This window comes from Eulemur rufifrons, chromosome 29 (assembly GCF_041146395.1).
Source record: "Eulemur rufifrons isolate Redbay chromosome 29, OSU_ERuf_1, whole genome shotgun sequence".
Classification (NCBI taxonomy): Eukaryota; Metazoa; Chordata; class Mammalia; order Primates; family Lemuridae; genus Eulemur; species Eulemur rufifrons.
In genome coordinates, this window is record NC_091011.1 from 99,911,727 (window position 1) to 99,934,457 (window position 22,731).

General features: G+C 55.5%; 1 protein-coding gene across 1 annotated transcript in view; it reads right to left on the reverse strand.

Moving 5' to 3' along the window:
* Positions 1-22,731, reverse strand: part of PTPRN2 (protein tyrosine phosphatase receptor type N2) — a 484,073-nt gene that overhangs the window by 96,885 nt on the left and 364,457 nt on the right. The window lies entirely within an intron of this gene.

Consider the following 22,731-nt stretch of genomic DNA (forward strand, 5'->3'; position numbering starts at 1 on the left):
GGCGAGCCGGCAACAATTAGCAAACTCCTTCCACCACCTGATTTCGCGTGGCAACAAAGTGGATCTTTCCCCATGAATGCCCGGCCGGCCTGTTCATTATCTCCTTTCTATTAGTGATTTTCTGCTCCGCATTCAGCCTCCCAAGTCCTCATTTCCTCCTGCCTCCGAGTGTACACAGGGCCTCTGTGTCGCCGGGCCCATTTTTATCTTGTAATCATAGCGGCCACCAAAGCAATTATCGCCGGTCTTGACTGGAAAAGCTGGTCATTAATTAGCCTCCTTTTGCCTTCGGTACAGCGGATTAGCCGGTGCTAGGGCTGAGTTAATGGAAACGCGGGTTAAATGAGAAAAGACGCCCGGATTTTCCCGCCCGGATGCGCGGCTCGGAGGACGCGGCTGGAGATCGGCGGGAGGTGGATGGAGCGGAGGGAGGGGAGTCGGGGAGAGAGGGGAGGAGACGCCGGGGAGGGACTGGGAGGGGCCCGATGACGAGGCGGGGGAGGGGGCGAGCGCAGGGCCCGAGGCCCGCGGGCCGGGTGCGCAGAGTTGCCCTCCGCGCGCAGGGGGAGACCCCCCCATCCGCCCCCTCCAGCCCCTGCCCCTCCCCCTCGCGTCTCCTTCCGGGGCCCGCACAGTCTCTTCCAGAAAGAAGCCACCCCGGAGAACGCCCCAACCACCCCCCGGCAGCCCGGACTCCCACCCCGCCGCCCGGCCCCTGCGCACCCTCTCCCCGCCCCGCGCGGGGCGAGAGCCAAAACCACATAAATAAACCGAACGGACCCAGCTCGGCGCCGGGCGGGAGGGGAGCGCGGCCTCCGCGGCCGGGTTCTCCTCGGCCCCGCGCGCGGCCGGTCGTGCGGCGCTGGGTACAGGTAGCCAGAGCCTCGGAGCCCTCCTGGGCCGGTTCGCGCGTGCGGGGGCCGGGAGAAGCCGCCCGGACCCGGGCCGGGAACGCCCCCCGAGAGCGCCAGCATTGGGGGTCCCAGCCGCACCCGGGACAGAGGCCTGAACTGACACCTAGGTTGGAGGGCGTTTCCGAGAGAACGGCTTTGCGCCCCTCTCGCCGGGTCCCCCTAACCGAGGGGAGCCTCCGTCGCCGCCCCGAGCCTCCTGCAGGACCCGCCTCGCCTGGGCCAACAGAGCAAGGACAACAACAAAGGAAGCGGCGCGACGCGCGGAGGGGGCGCCAGGCTGTGCTTGCCCCACTACCTCGTCCAGGCAAAGCCATCCGGCAGTCACTGAGCTCGTCTCCAACCTGCCCCTGCGCTGTCGACTAGCCCCCGCGTCCCCAGGCGTCGGGAGAACCCCGCGCGCCCACGTGGCTGACTGCGCCTGGGAACCGGACTTCCCGAACCTTCCTGCTCCGCGACGTGAGGCGAACGCGCGCGCGTTGGCTCTGAGCGACCTGCAGGGCCACGGTGTGTAGCAGACGTTTGAGTGCGCATCCGACCGACGGTCCCACGCCACCTCCGGGAGCCCGGACCCACCTGGGCTCTGGGCGCGGAGTGGCATGGGTACGCGGGGTCCAGCCTCACAGGGGGACCGCCGGCTCCCCGAGTACAAACAACTGGGCACAAACGCTGCCCAGTTGTCACTCGGGCCAGGTGACAGGAAGTGAACGCGCAGGAGCTGCACGACGGAGGCAGGCGGCGGGTGCCCACACGTTTACCTGGCGGAGCGACCACCGGCAGGCGGTCACCGGGGACAGCGCCGAAACTCTTCCCAGAGAGGCAGGGTGGCCTGAGCGAGGCCGCGGAGGTCGGCTCGGTCCTTTTTCGCCTGAAACATACGGTCGCCGTGACCTTCGACGGGAAGAGGAACAGGGCACCTTCCCCACTGCCCCTCGCTTGGCGCGCTTGGATTTACTCAAAGGTCAAAGAAAAATGTCAAGGAGAGTGGCCGCGCAAAGAGCCTCGGCCCCGCCTCCCTGGGCCCCAGAGGAGAAAGGAAGGAGGGGAGGGCAGAAGAGGGGACCCGGTCCCCTGAGTCCCGCTCTTTCGCCCGGCTCCCCGCTGCCTGGGCCCGAGCTGCCCCCCAGAGCAGGGGCGACGGTGGTCTCCAGGCAGGGGGGAGCCGTCCCGGGCCCATCTCCCCCGGCCCACGGCGAGGAGACCCTTCCTGCAGCCGGAGGGAGAGGGTAGGTGAGGCTGGGGACGGGCACCTGGTGGCGGTGGGGCGGCGAACGCGGGGGGCCCCCGGAGACGGTGGGCAGCGCCCGGGTTGAGGGAGGGGAGAGTTCTGACCGGGGTGGGGAGAACGACCCGGCGTGGGAGGGGGGACCAGCTGGGGTCAGCAGAGCCTGACTTTGAGGTCGCTGGATCTTAGGGGCCGGCGGGAAACCGAATGGGGGGCGGGAACACCCCAGATGAAACCGAAAAATGACTCTCCCAGGGCATTCCCCCACCCCCCAAATGTCCTACCTAGCACTGGGCAGGTGGGGCGATGAGGAGAGAAAACTGCTGGCTGCAATCTGGTCTAAAGAATCCCGGAAAAAACGAATATTTGCAAAAATTTTAATTGTTTTTTTAAAAATGAGAGTGAACTCCCCTTCTTGGCATAGTGATTGAAATCGTTTAAATAACTTTACAATTGCTTCACTTCCTTTCTTTTTGTGGAGTTAAAAAAAAATGTTAAAACCCCTGCTAACCACGAGCTTTAAGAGAAAGAGATGAGCCTGCCACGGGGCTTAAGTGAGTTTAAGGCACAGCCCCGACCCGACGCGGTTCGATGGGCCTCAGCGCTCCCCGCGCTCGGCCCCCAGGGGCGAGCGGCTCAGGTGGGCGGCAGGGCGCTTGGGGGGCTGCCCAAAGACGGCGCAGACTAATTGGAGGCATCTTATCAGTCTTGACTTGAAATTGAAAGAAAATGATGTTTAAATATTTATGACTTTGACATTTACAGTCAGACGTCTTTTAAAAGCAGAACACCTCCTTCTGTAGGGTGGCAGCTCGGCTTGCTGAAAGTTTGGAACCGGGAGAAGGAGCCAGGAGGGCGGTGGGGAGCAGCTGTCGGCGGGGGCCCAGCAGCACAGGCTGCGGGGTGTGCGCGCAGCCCCCACGGAGAGGCACAGAGCACCTCAGCACCAAGTTCTGGGAGGCAGGAACAGTATGACTTTTTTAAATAATCAGGAATAATTAAGTCAATTTTATAGCAGGTTAGATCTATCTTGAGAGTAAGTCGAAGTACAATATTGCATATTTCTCCCTCTCGGCCATCTGTACCTGCCACTCCTCAAATTTAGAATATACAGTATTGCGAAAGCTGTGATTCAAAATAAATGTATGACCACAGAGACAATTTGTGGAACTGCCTTATAAATTAGTATATACAGACATTGTCCTGACTGATTGAAATTGTTTTGATCTGTGCTTGTAAGTGCTGGGGCCTGGGGCTTGCATCCCAGGCTCTGCGGAGCCATTTGTGGGAAGGAGTCTTCAGAACTTTTCCATGTGGTAAGAGAAGAGAAAAGAAAAAAGAACACTCTATACCCAAACTCAATTGTGAGAACTGATACAGCCATACAAGTATAAAACTTTATGGTAAATATTTGTTGACAGGTAGCAAAATTTAGTATTTTTCCAAGGTTGTGTGATGTAGCCAGTTAACAAGAGCAGCTCATTCTCTAAGTCACTGATGTGCTAATTACAAATATGCTTGCGGACATGAGCATTCAGTTTCATTAATATTAAACTTCTAATATTGTTGATGTTTTCCTTTGTATCATTCCTAAGGAATTTGATTTGCAACCCAGCCTCATCCTGGGTTTGTCTGCGTTTATGTGACTATAATTATAAAGACTTTTTCGCTGTAAAACTTAGAAATCAGTTTGGAGTTGCTGTAACAAGTTTGTCTTTGGTTTGCTAGATGAGTACTCTTAGAATTATTTGGAAATTTCATTCTAAATTTACTAAATTATAGTAACTATCATTTTAAAGCTAATCAAATTTTTTAAGTTTTTCAGGCCATAGCAAGTGACCAAACTTAAAAATATGGGGGAGGGGTATCTTAAAATATTTTAGAAGTATTTTTTAAAGCTGTTAACTGAACTATTTTTAATTTGGAATTTGCCACAGAATTCTAATAAATGAGAGAAGTCAGGCGGAAATAATCATGTATTAATTCTCTGCATTACAAAATCTTTTCAGAAGCTATTATCAGAGCAAGAGGCATTGCGGTCTGAATTCAGGGTGGGAGAAGTCCTTTGTGCAACTGAAAGCTATTGTTCCTCTGTGCAGATGAAATTGTACTTGCAAATCTGCCATTCAAGTAGCCCCAAAAAAAAAAAAAAAAAGCCTATATGGGCAAAAGAAAAGAATCTCCAAGAAATAATTATTCTTAAATATAAACTTTAATGAAAATAAGTTGGGGTCTACTGTTTTAAAATAGGCTATTTCTTGACTTTTTCAGGAATACGCACAAAAATGAATATACAAAAGGTAATAAACGCTATTTGCCATCCTTAAGTACGCCTAAATCATCAGTTTTAAAGCAATCTCTGTTTTAAGATATCAGGGAAGATTTACGATCTCGATGTTGGGGGCACCCTTGTGCGAACTAGTTTCCAGCGGGGCTCGCCAACCAGCGAGTTATCTGGAGAAGAGACCAGCTGAGAACAGGCCGAGGCGGATCGCGCCCTCCGCGCAGGGAACCTTTCCCAGACGCCGCCAGGTTCACGGCCAGCAATTTTATCTCATCAGAACTCAGACTCTGCGGAGGAACTTCGCGCACCCCGCTCCTGGCCTATTTTTGGCATGCACGTTAGTCCCCGAGGCCCGAGGAGATGCCACGCGCACGCGAGCCTCCACGACTACGACCTTGCTAGGATCCCGCCTTGGTCCCGAAAAGGGAGCCCCTCTCCCTGCCTCGCAGGGACCAAGCCCTCCTCAGCACTGGGAGGTTTGCTTCGCCTCCTCGGGCCCGGGCGGAGAAGCGCCATCCCAAAGACTTGCCCAGCGTCCACTGTCAGGACCCCGCCGCGGCAGGACTCTGAACGCAGGGCCGGTCTGTCCCCTCCCCCACTCCGAGGCCTGGGCTTTCTCACCTCGGCCTCCCCGTCCCTCCCCCTCGCTAATTCGCAAGATCCCCACAGAGGTCGGAAAGATCAGACCCTAGCGCTGGACACAAAGGGCCGAGGGTTCCCGGGAGCTCCGGGTATTCAGAGCCCTGAGAGGTCGGGGCGCCGCCCGGGCCCCTTCCCGCGGGGACAATGCGGCGGCCTGGCCTCCCCAGCCACAAAGCGCAGCCGCAAGGGAGGGATTAACGTCCCCAACAACGCGCGCGTCCCCCAGGAATCCCGGGGGCCGCACAGCGCGGCCTGGGACCGCGTCTTCTGGGAGCCGGGCGGTGTGCCGGGCGGGCGGCGGGCATCCCTCCAGCGACGACGGAAAGGGCTCCCATCTCCCTCCTCTCCCGCTGGCTCGCGTCCTAAAATCTGGGATCGGCGACGCAGGGACCCGCTGGCTTGGCGGAGACCACTCGACGCGTTGCGCCTTTGGCTTCAGGCGGGGAGGCTCCCTGGTGCCCGTCGGGGACCCGCAGCTCGGAAAGTGGGACCACACTCGGGACCCAGAGGGACCCGCTGTCTGAGGACTCGGATCGGCGACTAGGACCCTGGGCAGAAGGACGTGGGGGAATGGGCTTGGGGGCGAGACCGGGGCTGTAGAGCCACGCCCGGGGAGTCCCCGCGCGGGGGGCCGCGCGGGCGTCAGGGACCGGCGCCGCGGGGGTATGCGCGCCGCGCTCCAGGTGTGTGCACGGGGGTGCAGGGCACTGGTGACCTTGACAGCGACCCCCACTTCCCCAGTCGTCCAGCCAGGGGCGGCGCGAGCTCTGAACCCTGAGGACGAAAAAGGGCGGGAGACTCACTCTGGCCCTAAAAGCCAATTCCTCCCAAGATTTTAACCCCTAATTTTGGGGTCCGCCCACTGTCCTGAGCGAGGCTTCTCTAAACGAAGCGGGCCGGTGTTCGACGCCCACAGCAGCTAATGAAGGCAGGAAATGAAGCCCAGTCCACAAGGCTTCCCATCAGAAGTTTCTCTCCCCGCGAGCACGCGCCGCCTCACCGGGCCGGGAACGCGCAGGTTGCGTTGGAGGGAGGGGAGGTGGCCGCTCCGAGGCGTTTCTCCGCCCAACTGGGAGCTCCGAGGACCCTCCACTCTCACCCCCGGCCTCACCTGCCTGTCCGACGCGTCTCACGGCAGGCGCGCTCACTGCCCTGACTCGCCGCCCTGGGGTGCCCCCGAGGGCACGGAAGCGCGCTCCTGTACCATGATGAGGAGGGCAAAGAGCGCCCCAAAATGGGCTAGGAGGAAAATGCCCCCACACTGGCTCCTCTCCATCCTAGCTGCTCAGCTCTTCCTTGCTCTTTTCCCACACTCCTCCCCATCTCCGCGCTGCACCGCCCCCCACCCTTTCCTGCCGGTCGGAACTGCCGGGAGTGGCGAGCTAGGCGACAAGCAAGGGAATGCTCTGGGAGAAGTCGGAAGAGAAGGCTCCAGCCTCCGCGGGGCGCCGGGTCCGGACATCTGCCAGCCGCCCCCCATCTGTGCGCTTAGGAAGAGCTGCTACCCGCCGGCTCCCCCTCACATGCTTACCCCAGACCTGCTTGGGGATGATCCCAGACATGGATCTCCCTGCGGGCCCGAGCCTTTGACAGGTGTCCTGCGGCCAGGCAGAGTTACCCCCTGGACTGAGCTCTCGGATGCCCAGGTCTCCCATGTGAGCCCCCCATGCGCAACCTCCACCCTTCGAAGGCTCTGTTCCTCGCCCCGACACCTACGCCCCTGGTGAAGCCCCCAGTGGCCCCCTCCTGCCCCCTCCCGCACCCGCCCCAGCCCCTCTCACCTCTTCCAGGGCCCACCCGGCCGCCCCACCAATGCCCGGCACCCCTGGTTACCTGCAGCCGGGACGGCGCCCAGCGGCCCGAGCGGGAGGTGGTGGGGGCGTGCGCCGGGCTGCACGGCCTCGGGGCGCAGCAGCCGCGGGCATCGGCGGCGCCATCATCACAGCCAGCTGCTTCCCTGCGCTGGACCCACAGACAAGCGGGGCCATCCTGCTCTGACCACAAACTTCTCCCGCGGCCGGCGGAGACAAAGGTGCCGCGCGTCGCGGCTCCAGCAGCTGCGGCCGCGCGGCGGCACCGGCTCCGAGCCCGCGGGCACCGGAGCCCGGAGCGGCCACTCGGCCGGGCTCGGCGTGCTTCGCCCCGGCGCGGTCCCCGGGCTAGGCGCGCTGGGCCAGGGCGCGGCGCAGGCGGGCGCGGGGCCGGGTTCGGGACGGTCCCTGCAGGGCCGCCGGCCGCGCGCGCAGCTCCAACCAGCGCGGCCGCCGCGCCCCGCCTTATATCCGGCCCCGCGCGCACCCGGCCGGCGGCGGCGCGGCTCGCGGCCCAGCCACCGGTTGCTATAGCGATGCCCCCCCCACATGTTGCTGACAGCAATTGGCTAAGGGGCCGCGGCTCTCCACACACCCTCTCCCGCCCGAGACTATGAATGGACATCGGCTTTGTCAGTCACTGGTAACGCCGAAGCCGGGGCCTGCGCCTTTCTTTCTTTCAGCGCTTCTCCCTTTCATCGCTCGGTCGCACTTCACACTGGGCAAGTTCAGGGTAGCGCGCAGGAGGACAGGGCCTCGGCGAGAAAAGTCAACCTGCAGGGCTCTGCTGTGACCTTTGCTCGTGAGAGGATGGGTGGCTGCGTGGCAACTCTTTGCAAGAGAAAATTTCACAGCAAATCATTCTTTCGAGTTAGTTTTTCCAATCTTGCCGTGGGCCTTTTTGCTCCCGTTCCAAATTGAGGCAGGCCAATGACGCAGGGCAAACCCCTCCCCCACCACTTTACATGAATCCTCACTGGTTTTTAGGTCTCAGATGCCCACAAAAAGTGCCTTGCCAGACGCGGGAGCTAGCGAGGCTTCGCCACCATGTAGCCTGGTGACCTGCGGGCCTCCAGCCCAAAACACTGGGCGGAGACCGCCGTGAAACCAGGGACCCCGAGCTGCGCCCTTGCTCTTCGCCTCCCGGCTCAGCAGCCTGGCCTGGACCACCGCCCTGAGGGCCGGAGGAGGGAAGCGGGGTCACAGAACCAAGCTCCCAGTCGCTCGAGCCTCCCCAAGTTCCCTGACCCCGTGGCAGCGGAGCTGGGGTCTCAGGAGCGACCAGGCTGGCTGGGCCGCAGGCCGGGCGGCCCCAAGCCTCCCGCGGCCCTTTCGCCACCCCTTCGCGCTCCTCCACGCCCCTGCTTCCCCAAGCCCTGGACCTGGGTCTCAGCCACAGGTTGGGACACCCCGGGTGCGCGGCGCCCCCGCGGAGTGGCCGAGAGCCGGAGAGCTGAAATCCAACATCTGTGTGTACAATGCGCTCTCCGAGGCCCACAGCTGCAGGAACAAGGAGAAGAAAGGAAGGGGGGGAGCAGATCTTGTCACCCGCAGATGACAGTCTGCTGAGGGCTCTTTAGTGTCTCCTTTTCTGGAAACCCCGGCGCCCCCCTCCCAGTCCTCCCTCTCCCACCGCCGCCCTATTGTTCCCAGCGCTCGGGACAGCTGGAGATGGCGGCCGCGCCCCCCACGCCCCCTCCCGCCCGGCTCCCGGCCCCTTCGGGCAAACTCCTACCCCCTCCCCCATCCCTTCACTCCCTCCCCCCTCTCCCCTCCCCCTCCACCCCTCCACTACTTTCCCCCTCCTCTCCCCTTCCTGGCGCCCCCGACCCGCCCGGCGCTGAGGGCCTCGCAGTCGCGCTTCTCTCCCCAACCGCGGCAGGCCTCGCAGGAAGGGGTCGTCCACAGACGCGAGCCCAGCACCCACCAAGTGCACACCGCTGTCTAAAAGTGTCCCAAAGACTCAGTTTCCTCTGACCTCAGGCCTAGGCTGAGTTCCACTTTTATTTCTGTATTCACAGGGGCTGGGAGAGAGCTTTTAACAAAGCCCCAGGCAAGCAGGTGGCGGCCCTCGGAGTGGCTGCGTGGGCGGCAGGCGCCCGCGTGCGTCTGGCGGAGGCTCGCCAGGCTCCAGGGAAAAATGAGTCTCCGTGAACCCAAAGGGGAGACGCTGCGGCCGCTCTCGGGTCGTTGGCGCAGCAGCACTCCCCACACACCAAGTAGGCAGGGAGGGGTAAGTCACCTTGGCCCCCTCAGGTCCGCACCCAGGCCAAGGCCTGCAGAGCCCCCTGCAGACCGTTTGCCCAGGGGCTGGCCCCTTAGAGCCGGCGGGCAGGTCAGAGATAAGCCTCCCCAACCCCCGCGCCTGCGTCTGCCAGGGCCCACGCTGGGCGCTCAGCGCCCTGGGCTGGCCTCGGAGGGACCTCCTCTGGCAAAGACCCTGCCACCTCCTCAGGGCTCAGGCCCATCACCACGCCAGCCTCCAGGGCAACCCTTGGCCGGGCCCTGGCCAGAGAAAAAGGAGGGATGGAAGGGGGCGCGCGGGCCAGGAGCCCTGGGAGCCCCAGCGGGAAGAGGGGGAAGGCGGCGTTGAGCGGGGACAGGCAGGGGAGGGAGGCCGGGAGTAGGGGACCTGCTGCCCTCAGCCTTGCTGGTAACCGGCCTCTCCATAGCAACGGCCTGCGCGCGCGTCTCTGTGTGTGGGGGGAGGGGGTGTTCCTGAGGCTCCCCTGCGGAGGACCGGGAGAGGGAATGGGGGATTGCAGAACCCTGGGGCGGGCGACAGAGGAGTCCCCTCCAGGACTGGAGGCCTGGCCTGCGAGGTGCCGGGAGGACCCTAGGGTCCGCAAACGCCGCTCCGGGCACTGGGCTCGGGGTGGGGAGCGCGCCGAGGCCCGGGGGTTGGCCTGGCCGCAGGGGCACCAGGCCGCCTGGCCCTCCGGGTCCCTGTCCTCCTGCTGCGGTCGCAAGGCCCTGGGACATCCGGGGAGGGGATGGGCACGGGAGTGGTGCGGATCTGCCCGCGACCCAGGGCGGTGTGCCTCCTAGGGCGCCGCGGGGAGCACAGGGGCTGGGTGGCCGCGCCTCCCTCCCGGCCCCGCCAGGCCCGAGCGCCCCGCGCACCTGTGGTCCCCGCCGGAGCGCGTGGGGGCGCGGGGTGGAGGCGGCAGCTGGGGAACCGCGCGTCGCTCCGGGAGCCCCGCCGGGCGGTCCCGCTAGAACGGAACTGGCGCTAGCTCCCAACCTTCGGCGACACGACACGATAGACCCCAGGAGGCCGCAAGGGGCTGAACCAGTCCCGAGGACGCCACCTCGCGCTCCCTTCTCGAGGGCCGGCTCCTTGCACACCTCCCTCGCAGTTCTCGCCCTCCACTGATCGCCTGGAGCCCCAGCCAGGTGCGGGGACTGCACCCAGGCTGCCCGGGAGTGGCGCCGGTCCCACGTGGCCACGCTGCATCTCAGACAGGCGAGGAGGACCCCGGCCTTGTCGTCTAGGGCTGCGGTCCCCAATCCCGGGCCGGGTTAGGGGTCTGCGTTGGGGACCGGACTGCGGAGCTCCGCCATCCCCCGCCGCCCACCCCCACGGCCGTGGAAGAATTGTCCTCCGTGAAACTTAGGGAAGGGGGGCGCACAGCACCAGGTGAGCGGCGGGTGAGGGAGCGAAGCCTCACCTGTACCTGCAGCCGCCCCAGGCTCCTCATCGCTCGCACCCCAAAGTCCGTGGAAAACCTGCTTCCATGAAACCTGTCCCTGGTGCCAAAAAGGTTGGGGACCGCTGGTCTAGGGGGCCTGGGCGACCAGAGGGCCGGCGACCCAGGCCAGCTGGAGCAGGACCATGGAGCATTGCTCAAGACCAGAGAGCCAGTTGTGCTTTCTTTACGAACATGATAAATAAGGAAATACAATTATTTTACTTGACTAGTTTTCCAGTGGTCCCAAAGAGTTTCACTTAAACATGGCAGCGCCACATTCCTGATTTAATCTGGATTTAACGACCTGCCTGTCTGTCCAGGCTTTGAGAGATGGGTGGGAGGTTGCACCGTTTAAGTTAGATTTTAGACACTTTTTAAATAGTTTGAGGGCCTTAAAGGCTTCATGCAGGCATTCCTAAGTAGAAAAGTGCACTTCCCCACCAACCGCCTTGGTGCACCCCCACAATATGTGGTGGGAGCCCCCCACTGGCCCAGGAGGTGCCTGGCGCTCTGGAGGAGGAGGTTGGGGGTCCTCTAGGGGTTCGTTAAAATAACGCGTTTGTATTTGAGGGTCTGATCCTGTTAGTTTACTCTGTCAGAGACTGGTAAATTAATCCATCAGATTGTCACCAGAGCAGGAAAAATGTATTTTAATTCTTGAAAATACTTTAGAAAAGTGTACTGACAATAGTGTAGGACTCCATTCAGCTGATCTGGAGAATGAGTGATGGTGTCAGGGGTGTGCGTGTGTGATGAGAGCCTAGACTTCATTTAATAATTAATTTCAACTTACATGATTTCAGCAGCATTTTCAGAGAAAATTTTTAGACATGACACAAAATAATCTTGAGAGACATGTTGATTGAAATCACTTACACATGACAAATGAGTGTATTGTTCATACAGAAGTTTGGGTTGTTTGGCTGGTGAATACAAAATATAGCATATGTAAAATTTTCCAAGATCTACAAAATATCTAAACAATATAAATAGTTTAAAATGATTTGTTGATCCTGCTAATACTTCTTTTAAAGTGCATTTCACATTTGTTATGTGTAAAACCTAATGTTCTGTGCTAAGAATCTCATTTTCAATTTAGGGAGCACCAAACTGCTATAGACCACACATGGAAGTGATTAGAATACATCTCCAATGTACTAAATTATCAAAGAAAATGTATTTTTAAACAAAGTAGAGAAAGACTGCCAAGGGAAACATGGTTATTATAAAGAAAAATGTCTATTTCAGTAATTTTAAATGATACAGTAAAGTTGAAAATGATAAAAACACCTTCCGAAATACCTGCTTGATTTTAGAAAATCTGAATCAATTTTGTTTTTAAAACAGTAATTTATAATTATAGTATACAAATAGTATTTAAAATATTTTTGATTTGTAAACCCTTTTATAGAAATATTTAAAATTATAATGTAAAAATGAAATTAGATCCTTTTAAATATTATTACTGTGTATGTGGCATTTTCATACCTATGTTAAAGAAGATAACATTTTATATCATTAATTGAATTTTGAAAAGCAAGATGTTTTAATTGGTCACCCTAGTGAAACATAGTATTTGGCACTGAGATACTTAAAAATGGAGATACTTGCACAAATCAATGTGAATGACACTAGATTGAAATTCATTAATTGTCACCACTAGTTTTCCAAAGGCAATACTTGGAAGAGCATCAGGCACGAGGGAGAGGTCCTCATTCGTTGTGAAAGAAGATAAGTCTATCGCCACCGCCACAGTGGGGACGAGAAGCAACTGCGTTTTGGCAGAGCCCTCGCCATCTCCCTGGGCACACTGGCAGCAAGGTCTATCCTGCAGCGCAGGTGAACCCATGGGCTGGGGAGATGCTCTGGGTGGGATTTTGCCGCATTGCTCAAGTTAGCAACCACCAGACAGTGCCACAAAGTCAATGTCCTCTCTTTAAAATTGAGAGCAACTGAGAAACACTAAAATTAATTGTTTAAATTATTTCACTTTATTTCAAGAAAAATAGGAATTCTTTACTCATAGAAAAATACAAGTCATTTTTTGGTTTTGAAAAAAATTGCCAAATAACTCAACTTTTACCATTAGTTTTCATGTTGGCTTGTATTCTGACTGATCTAAAGTTTTTGAAATCCAAAAGTCAGAACTCAGTTATGAAACAGGGTTGACATCCCCTCAATGGCTCCACGTGATTACGGGAAACCATGTTCTTAAAACCCAAATGTGTGTTTCAGCAAAAATTTATGCTTGAAGGATTGGTTAACAAGTATGCAGGGGTTTTCAGACTTTCGTTTTCAAACTTTGAAATTACAATTCCAAGGACAGGAAAAGCCTCCAGGCTTTATTATTACTGTTGCTAATTTTGTCCATTAAAACAGTGTTCTGAAAAAAAACGCTGCTCCTAAGGATGGGTGTTTCCAAGCAGAACAGCCCCCCTGAGGTTTATATGGTTTTATTCTTGAGGTTCTAGAGTATAGAAGACGCATTACTTTCAATCTGCCTCTTCGTAAAGACCTAACCTTTCATTATTTACAAAATAATGCTATAAAATACATATTTAATAGTTGATGTGCATTATAGTGTATACATTGTGTGTTCATGACTAGACTTTATACTTCTTTACAAACTGAGCTGCAATGCCTTAGACTGTCTGTTTGCACCAAAGACTCATCACCACATGAAGAAGAATCTACCTTTTTGAAAACGGCTAAATAGTGCCATTATGTTCAGCTGGGAGGAAACAAAGCGCTGCTGTGAAGAATATCCACGTTTTCGGTTAAAAGCTCTATCACGCCTTTTGTCGGTTCCATAGGGCAGGTCCCTTGTAATTGTTTGGAAACAGCCTTTTGCTTGGAATGAAAAGTAGAACAATGATTCCGGTACGCGTTTATTTCACAATTATATAATTCATCGAGGTGCTGTTCACATATTCTTTAGTGAAGATGCCCACAGACATTTCCCTGTGTGACAATAGGCCACAGCCAGGCCGGCTCTCCCTCGCACTCGGTTCTGCTGGACAGGAATCCCTGGGAAGTGACAGGTTCTGACGCTGGACTGCGCATGTGTCGGCACGTAGTGACATCTAACGTGGACAAAACCCAAGACGCAGCGAGTTGCTTTTCCTTCTGGCACGACGGGGAGGCGGGTCAGGGTGAGCCATGGCTCTGAGACACGTCGCAATGGCCACGTGGAACTGCCCACGGATTCACCCACGCTGCCAAGGAGCCCACTGAGAAAAAATCGTGGCACCTTCTCTGCAGAAGCAGCGTGAAGTACACGGCATTTACACAAGTCTGGTCCACGTGAGCATATGGCCTTGAACAGGGTGCTGTGATGTGCTGAGCCGCTTCCGAAATTCTCACAGACCTGCCCCCTCACCCCCCCGGCTGTCACTCCACTGAAACTCGTTAGGAAGTTACCTGTTGACTTCTAACTTGGTCCATGACTTGGGAAGTCCCCCTCGGAATTATCTTGAGAGATGTGCTCAAACAAAACTAGAAATCTGGTCTTACGCTTTCCAACTATTTCACTTCTGATTCCTCAAAACTACATAACATGGCCTGATTATCCCCCATTTCACTGTCCTCATATTGAAATGACTTTCAAGTATTTTTAAAAAATAAACCTTTAAAGAAAAGATGACTTCCTATCAAAAGAACGCATTTTAAAAGGTGTTTCAAGAGCGGTGCCTCGACACGGGAGAAACAGAGAGCCGGGAACGATCTTAAAGCAAAACCAAGCTTCTAGGAGCCAACTATTTAGGACTCAAAATGGACCGTCCTCAGAAGAGCTTTGTCTGAGCTGAGCGAAGCGTCTATGCGAGGTAACATCGAGTTCTAGACCACCGTGGCGGGACGGTCCTGCTGATAACCGCCCGCACCTGCATGAGTGCCCCGCGGCATCCGTGTTCTGCCCACTGCTCCTGCCGTGGGAGTCCAAGGTTCCCACGTGTCCTCGCGGCAACACGGGACGGCCAGAAACCTCTTCTGCCAAGCACTGGCTCTCAGCAGGTGCTGGGAGAGCTGCCGGCCTTGCTGTCTCTCCCTTGCAAACGTTTTCTTTCCCCACAGTATTTCCGCAGCCGATGGCGGCAGACACTCTGAACGCGTCGCCCTGGGGTTCAGGTCCTGCTGAAGACGTCGTCGGGGGTGAACCTGACGCCTGTGCTGTTTCGGGCTGCAGCGACTGCGGCTGTCTCACGCAGGACGCTGTCTCTTGCTTTTCCAGGGCTGGGGGCCAGGGCACTCCTGCTCCTACTCACATTACTGGATGCCTGGCAGGTACAGCGGGGGTTCAGAGGACGTATTCAAACCCTAGCTATGCCGCGTACTGGCGCTGTGACCCAGGACGAGAAGCGTGACCGGTCTGGGCCTCAGTTCTCTACACGAAAACGGGATGAAACGTACGTAACTCGTGGGCTCAGGAAGGGATCAGACGAGCTGGGCTGCAGGACCCTCCGCGGGTGCAGGGGCTGACACGGTGATCGTGGCTGTTTTACTCTCACCCTACTGTCCATGCTCCACCCTGATGTTAGTGGGAGCCACTGGAAATTCTCTTTTCCAACATTAAAGCTACAATGTAAGACCACATAATTCAGTAATAAAAACACAAAGAGGAGAAAGTGCTCCCAGTGAAGGGCGCATGTGCCTTGCAAGATGCCCCCGAGGACGGAGGTCAGGATCCAGCCCCCTGCCTGGTCTGCCCTGGGAAGCCACGGTCCTGGCTCCCGCCCTGTCACTTCCCGGCTCCTTGGCTTCTCTCCAGGCTGCGGGAGGGCAGGGGTGCTCAGCCACCCCTGTTCCTCGTCAGACGTCTTGGGGCAGTGCAGGGGCAGGACAGGGGGCCGTAGGGGCCTGGCCCGGCCACAGGGACATTGGCATTTACCGTGGCTCATGGTAGCCTTTGATTGTTCCCGTACCTTTCAGAGCACGTCTGGTTTAACTTAAAATCAACATACACTGAATATTTAAGGGAATCTTTACATATCATGGAGTGTGCTGTGTAATTAGGGACAACCTTTCCCGACCGGAAAACCCATGCAATGACTGTGATTCTTATGGGACCATCTTCTAACCGTGCCCAGGTACGAACCTATGTGCCTGCGGAAGATCTTCCTCAACACGGACAACACCCTGTGAGGCGGGATCTGTCAGTACCTGCGTGGTCCACACAGGCCAAGGGAGCACGGATGCCAGGGAGCTGTTTAAGGTGACACAGTAGGTGGTGACGGCCGGTCCCAACTGACAGAACCTGACACCAGTGTCATCTAGATGGACTTACACTGCATCCCTCCAGAAAGCCGTGACTGCGAGAACCTGACACCAGTGCCTTCTAGGTGGACTTACACTGCATCCCTCCAGAAAGCCGTGACTCAGAGAACCTGACACCAGTGTCTTCTAGATGGACTTACACTGCATCCCTCCAGAAAGCCGTGACTGAGAGAACCTGACACCAGTGTCTTCTAGATGGACTTACACTGCATCCCTCCAGAAAGCCGTGACTGAGAGAACCTGACACCAGTGTCTTCTAGATGGACTTACACTGCATCCCTCCAGAAAGCCGTGACTGAGAGAACCTGACACCAGTGCCTTCTAGATGGACTTACACTGCATCCCTCCAGATGCCATGGACTGAGAGAACCTGACACCAGAGCCTTCTAGATGGACTTACACTGCATCCCTCCAGATGCCATGGACTGAGAGAACCTGACACCAGAGCCTTCTAGATGGACTTACACTGCATCCCTCCAGATGCCATGGACTGAGAGAACCTGACACCAGAGCCTTCTAGATGGACTTACACTGCATCCCTCCAGATGCCATGGACTGAGAGAACCTGACACCAGAGCCTTCTAGATGGACTTACACTGCATCCCTCCAGAAAGCCGTGACTGAGAGAACCTGACACCAGTGCCTTCTAGATGGACTTACACTGCATCCCTCCAGAAAGCCGTGACTGAGAGAACCTGACACCAGAGCCTTCTAGATGGACTTACACTGCATCCCTCCAGAAAGCCGTGACTGCGAGAACCTGACACCAGAGCCTTCTAGGTGGACTTACACTGCATCCCTCCAGAAAGCCGTGACTGTGAGAACCTGACACCAGAGCCTTCTAGATGGACTTACACTGCATCCCTCCAGAAAGCCGTGACTGAGAGAACCTGACACCAGTGTCTTCTAGATGGACTTACACTGCATCCCTCCAGAAAGCCGTGACTGAGAGACCCTGACACCAGAGCCTTCTAGGTGGACTTACACTGCATCCCTCCAGAAAGCCGTGACTGCGAGAACCTGACACCAGTGCCTTCTAGGTGGACTTACACTGCATCCCTCCAGAAAGCCATGACTGAGAGAACCTGACACCAGTGTCTTCTAGATGGACTTACACTGCATCCCTCCAGAAAGCCGTGACTGAGAGAACCTGACACCAGAGCCTTCTAGATGGACTTACACTGCATCCCTCCAGAAAGCCGTGACTGCGAGAACCTGACACCAGTGCCTTCTAGATGGACTTACACTGCATCCCTCCAGAAAGCCATGGACTAAGAGAACCTGACACCAGTGTCTTCTAGATGGACTTACACTGCATCCCTCCAGATGCCATGGACTGAGAGAACCTGACACCAGTGCCTTCTAGATGGACTTACACTGCATCCTTCCAGATGCCATGGACTGAGAGAACCTGACACCAGTGCCTTCTAGATGGACTTACACTGCATCCCTCCAGATGCCATGGACTGAGAGAACCTGACACCAGTGCCTTCTAGATGGACTTACACTGCATCCCTCCAGAAAGCCATGGACTGAGAGAACCTGACACCAGTGCCTTCTAGATGGACTTACACTACATCCCTCCAGAAAGCCGTGACTGAGAGAACCTGACACCAGTGCCTTCTAGATGGACTTACACTGCATCCCTCCAGAAAGCCGCGACTGAGAGACCCTGACACCAGTGCCTTCTAGATGGACTTACACTGCATCCCTCCAGAAAGCCATGGACTGAGAGAACCTGACACCAGTGCCTTCTAGATGGACTTACACTGCATCCCTCCAGATGCCATGACTGAGAGAACCTGACACCAGTGTCTTCTAGATGGACTTACACTGCATCCCTCCAGATGCCATGGACTGAGAGAACCTGACACCAGTGCCTTCTAGATGGACTTACACTGCATCCCTCCAGAAAGCCGTGACTGAGAGAACCTGACACCAGAGCCTTCTAGATGGACTTACACTGCATCCCTCCAGAAAGCCATGACTGAGAGAACCTGACACCAGTGCCTTCTAGATGGACTTACACTGCATCCCTCCAGAAAGCCATGACTGAGAGAACCTGACACCAGAGCCTTCTAGATGGACTTACACTGCATCCCTCCAGAAAGCCATGACTGAGAGAACCTGACACAGGTGCCTTCTAGATGGACTTACACTGCATCCCTCCAGATGCCATGACTGAGAGAACCTGACACCAGTGCCTTCTAGATGGACTTACACTGCATCCCTCCAGATGCCATGACTGAGAGAACCTGACACCAGTGCCTTCTAGATGGACTTACACTGCATCCCTCCAGAAAGCCGTGACTCAGAGAACCTGACACCAGTGCCTTCTAGATGGACTTACACTGCATCCCTCCAGATGCCATGACTGAGAGAACCTGACACCAGTGCCTTCTAGATGGACTTACACTGCATCCCTCCAGATGCCATGACTGAGAGAACCTGACACCAGTGCCTTCTAGATGGACTTACACTGCATCCCTCCAGAAAGCCGTGACTCAGAGAACCTGACACCAGTGCCTTCTAGATGGACTTACACTGCATCCCTCCAGATGCCATGACTGAGAGAACCTGACACCAGTGCCTTCTAGATGGACTTACACTGCATCCCTCCAGATGCCATGACTGAGAGAACCTGACACCAGTGCCTTCTAGATGGACTTACACTGCATCCCTCCAGATGCCATGACTGAGAGAACCTGACACCAGTGCCTTCTAGATGGACTTACACTGCATCCCTCCAGATGCCATGACTGAGAGAACCTGACACCAGTGTCTTCTAGATGGACTTACACTGCATCCCTCCAGATGCCATGACTGAGAGAACCTGACACCAGTGTCTTCTAGATGGACTTACACTGCATCCCTCCAGATGCCATGACTGAGAGAACCTGACACCAGTGCCTTCTAGATGGACTTACACTGCATCCCTCCAGAAAGCCGTGACTCAGAGAACCTGACACCAGTGCCTTCTAGATGGACTTACACTGCATCCCTCCAGATGCCATGACTGAGAGAACCTGACACCAGTGCCTTCTAGATGGACTTACACTGCATCCCTCCAGAAAGCCGTGACTCAGAGAACCTGACACCAGTGCCTTCTAGATGGACTTACACTGCATCCCTCCAGAAAGCCGTGACTCAGAGAACCTGACACCAGTGCCTTCTAGATGGACTTACACTGCATCCCTCCAGATGCCATGACTGAGAGAACCTGACACCAGTGCCTTCTAGATGGACTTACACTGCATCCCTCCAGAAAGCCGTGACTCAGAGAACCTGACACCAGTGCCTTCTAGATGGACTTACACTGCATCCCTCCAGATGCCATGACTGAGAGAACCTGACACCAGAGCCTTCTAGATGGACTTACACTGCATCCCTCCAGATGCCATGACTGAGAGAACCTGACACCAGTGTCTTCTAGATGGACTTACACTGCATCCCTCCAGATGCCACGGACTGAGAGAACCTGACACCAGTGCCTTCTAGATGGACTTACACTGCATTCCTCCAGAAAGCCGTGACTGAGAGAACCTGACACCAGTGCCTTCTAGATGGACTTACACTGCATCCCTCCAGAAAGCCGTGACTGAGAGAACCTGACACCAGTGCCTTCTAGATGGACTTACACTGCATCCCTCCAGAAAGCCGCGACTGAGAGACCCTGACACCAGTGCCTTCTAGATGGACTTACACTGCATCCCTCCAGAAAGCCATGGACTGAGAGAACCTGACACCAGTGCCTTCTAGATGGACTTACACTGCATCCCTCCAGATGCCATGACTGAGAGAACCTGACACCAGTGTCTTCTAGATGGACTTACACTGCATCCCTCCAGATGCCATGGACTGAGAGAACCTGACACCAGTGCCTTCTAGATGGACTTACACTGCATCCCTCCAGAAAGCCGTGACTGAGAGAACCTGACACCAGAGCCTTCTAGATGGACTTACACTGCATCCCTCCAGAAAGCCATGACTGAGAGAACCTGACACAGGTGCCTTCTAGATGGACTTACACTGCATCCCTCCAGATGCCATGACTGAGAGAACCTGACACCAGTGCCTTCTAGATGGACTTACACTGCATCCCTCCAGATGCCATGACTGAGAGAACCTGACACCAGTGTCTTCTAGATGGACTTACACTGCATCCCTCCAGATGCCATGACTGAGAGAACCTGACACCAGTGCCTTCTAGATGGACTTACACTGCATCCCTCCAGAAAGCCGTGACTCAGAGAACCTGACACCAGTGCCTTCTAGATGGACTTACACTGCATCCCTCCAGATGCCATGACTGAGAGAACCTGACACCAGTGCCTTCTAGATGGACTTACACTGCATCCCTCCAGAAAGCCGTGACTCAGAGAACCTGACACCAGTGCCTTCTAGATGGACTTACACTGCATCCCTCCAGATGCCATGACTGAGAGAACCTGACACCAGTGCCTTCTAGATGGACTTACACTGCATCCCTCCAGATGCCATGACTGAGAGAACCTGACACCAGTGCCTTCTAGATGGACTTACACTGCATCCCTCCAGAAAGCCGTGACTCAGAGAACCTGACACCAGTGCCTTCTAGATGGACTTACACTGCATCCCTCCAGATGCCATGACTGAGAGAACCTGACACCAGTGCCTTCTAGATGGACTTACACTGCATCCCTCCAGATGCCATGACTGAGAGAACCTGACACCAGTGTCTTCTAGATGGACTTACACTGCATCCCTCCAGATGCCATGACTGAGAGAACCTGACACCAGTGTCTTCTAGATGGACTTACACTGCATCCCTCCAGATGCCATGACTGAGAGAACCTGACACCAGTGCCTTCTAGATGGACTTACACTGCATCCCTCCAGAAAGCCGTGACTCAGAGAACCTGACACCAGTGCCTTCTAGATGGACTTACACTGCATCCCTCCAGATGCCATGACTGAGAGAACCTGACACCAGTGCCTTCTAGATGGACTTACACTGCATCCCTCCAGATGCCATGACTGAGAGAACCTGACACCAGTGTCTTCTAGATGGACTTACACTGCATCCCTCCAGAAAGCCGTGACTGAGAGAACCTGACACCAGTGCCTTCTAGATGGACTTACACTGCATCCCTCCAGATGCCATGGACTGAGAGAACCTGACACCAGAGCCTTCTAGATGGACTTACACTGCATCCCTCCAGATGCCATGGACTGAGAGAACCTGACACCAGAGCCTTCTAGATGGACTTACACTGCATCCCTCCAGATGCCATGGACTGAGAGAACCTGACACCAGAGCCTTCTAGATGGACTTACACTGCATCCCTCCAGATGCCATGGACTGAGAGAACCTGACACCAGAGCCTTCTAGATGGACTTACACTGCATCCCTCCAGAAAGCCGTGACTGAGAGAACCTGACACCAGTGCCTTCTAGATGGACTTACACTGCATCCCTCCAGAAAGCCGTGACTGAGAGAACCTGACACCAGAGCCTTCTAGATGGACTTACACTGCATCCCTCCAGAAAGCCGTGACTGCGAGAACCTGACACCAGAGCCTTCTAGGTGGACTTACACTGCATCCCTCCAGAAAGCCGTGACTGTGAGAACCTGACACCAGAGCCTTCTAGATGGACTTACACTGCATCCCTCCAGAAAGCCGTGACTGAGAGAACCTGACACCAGTGTCTTCTAGATGGACTTACACTGCATCCCTCCAGAAAGCCGTGACTGAGAGACCCTGACACCAGAGCCTTCTAGGTGGACTTACACTGCATCCCTCCAGAAAGCCGTGACTGCGAGAACCTGACACCAGTGCCTTCTAGGTGGACTTACACTGCATCCCTCCAGAAAGCCATGACTGAGAGAACCTGACACCAGTGTCTTCTAGATGGACTTACACTGCATCCCTCCAGAAAGCCGTGACTGAGAGAACCTGACACCAGAGCCTTCTAGATGGACTTACACTGCATCCCTCCAGAAAGCCGTGACTGCGAGAACCTGACACCAGTGCCTTCTAGATGGACTTACACTGCATCCCTCCAGAAAGCCATGGACTAAGAGAACCTGACACCAGTGTCTTCTAGATGGACTTACACTGCATCCCTCCAGATGCCATGGACTGAGAGAACCTGACACCAGTGCCTTCTAGATGGACTTACACTGCATCCTTCCAGATGCCATGGACTGAGAGAACCTGACACCAGTGCCTTCTAGATGGACTTACACTGCATCCCTCCAGATGCCATGGACTGAGAGAACCTGACACCAGTGCCTTCTAGATGGACTTACACTGCATCCCTCCAGAAAGCCATGGACTGAGAGAACCTGACACCAGTGCCTTCTAGATGGACTTACACTACATCCCTCCAGAAAGCCGTGACTGAGAGAACCTGACACCAGTGCCTTCTAGATGGACTTACACTGCATCCCTCCAGAAAGCCGCGACTGAGAGACCCTGACACCAGTGCCTTCTAGATGGACTTACACTGCATCCCTCCAGAAAGCCATGGACTGAGAGAACCTGACACCAGTGCCTTCTAGATGGACTTACACTGCATCCCTCCAGATGCCATGACTGAGAGAACCTGACACCAGTGTCTTCTAGATGGACTTACACTGCATCCCTCCAGATGCCATGGACTGAGAGAACCTGACACCAGTGCCTTCTAGATGGACTTACACTGCATCCCTCCAGAAAGCCGTGACTGAGAGAACCTGACACCAGAGCCTTCTAGATGGACTTACACTGCATCCCTCCAGAAAGCCATGACTGAGAGAACCTGACACCAGTGCCTTCTAGATGGACTTACACTGCATCCCTCCAGAAAGCCATGACTGAGAGAACCTGACACCAGAGCCTTCTAGATGGACTTACACTGCATCCCTCCAGAA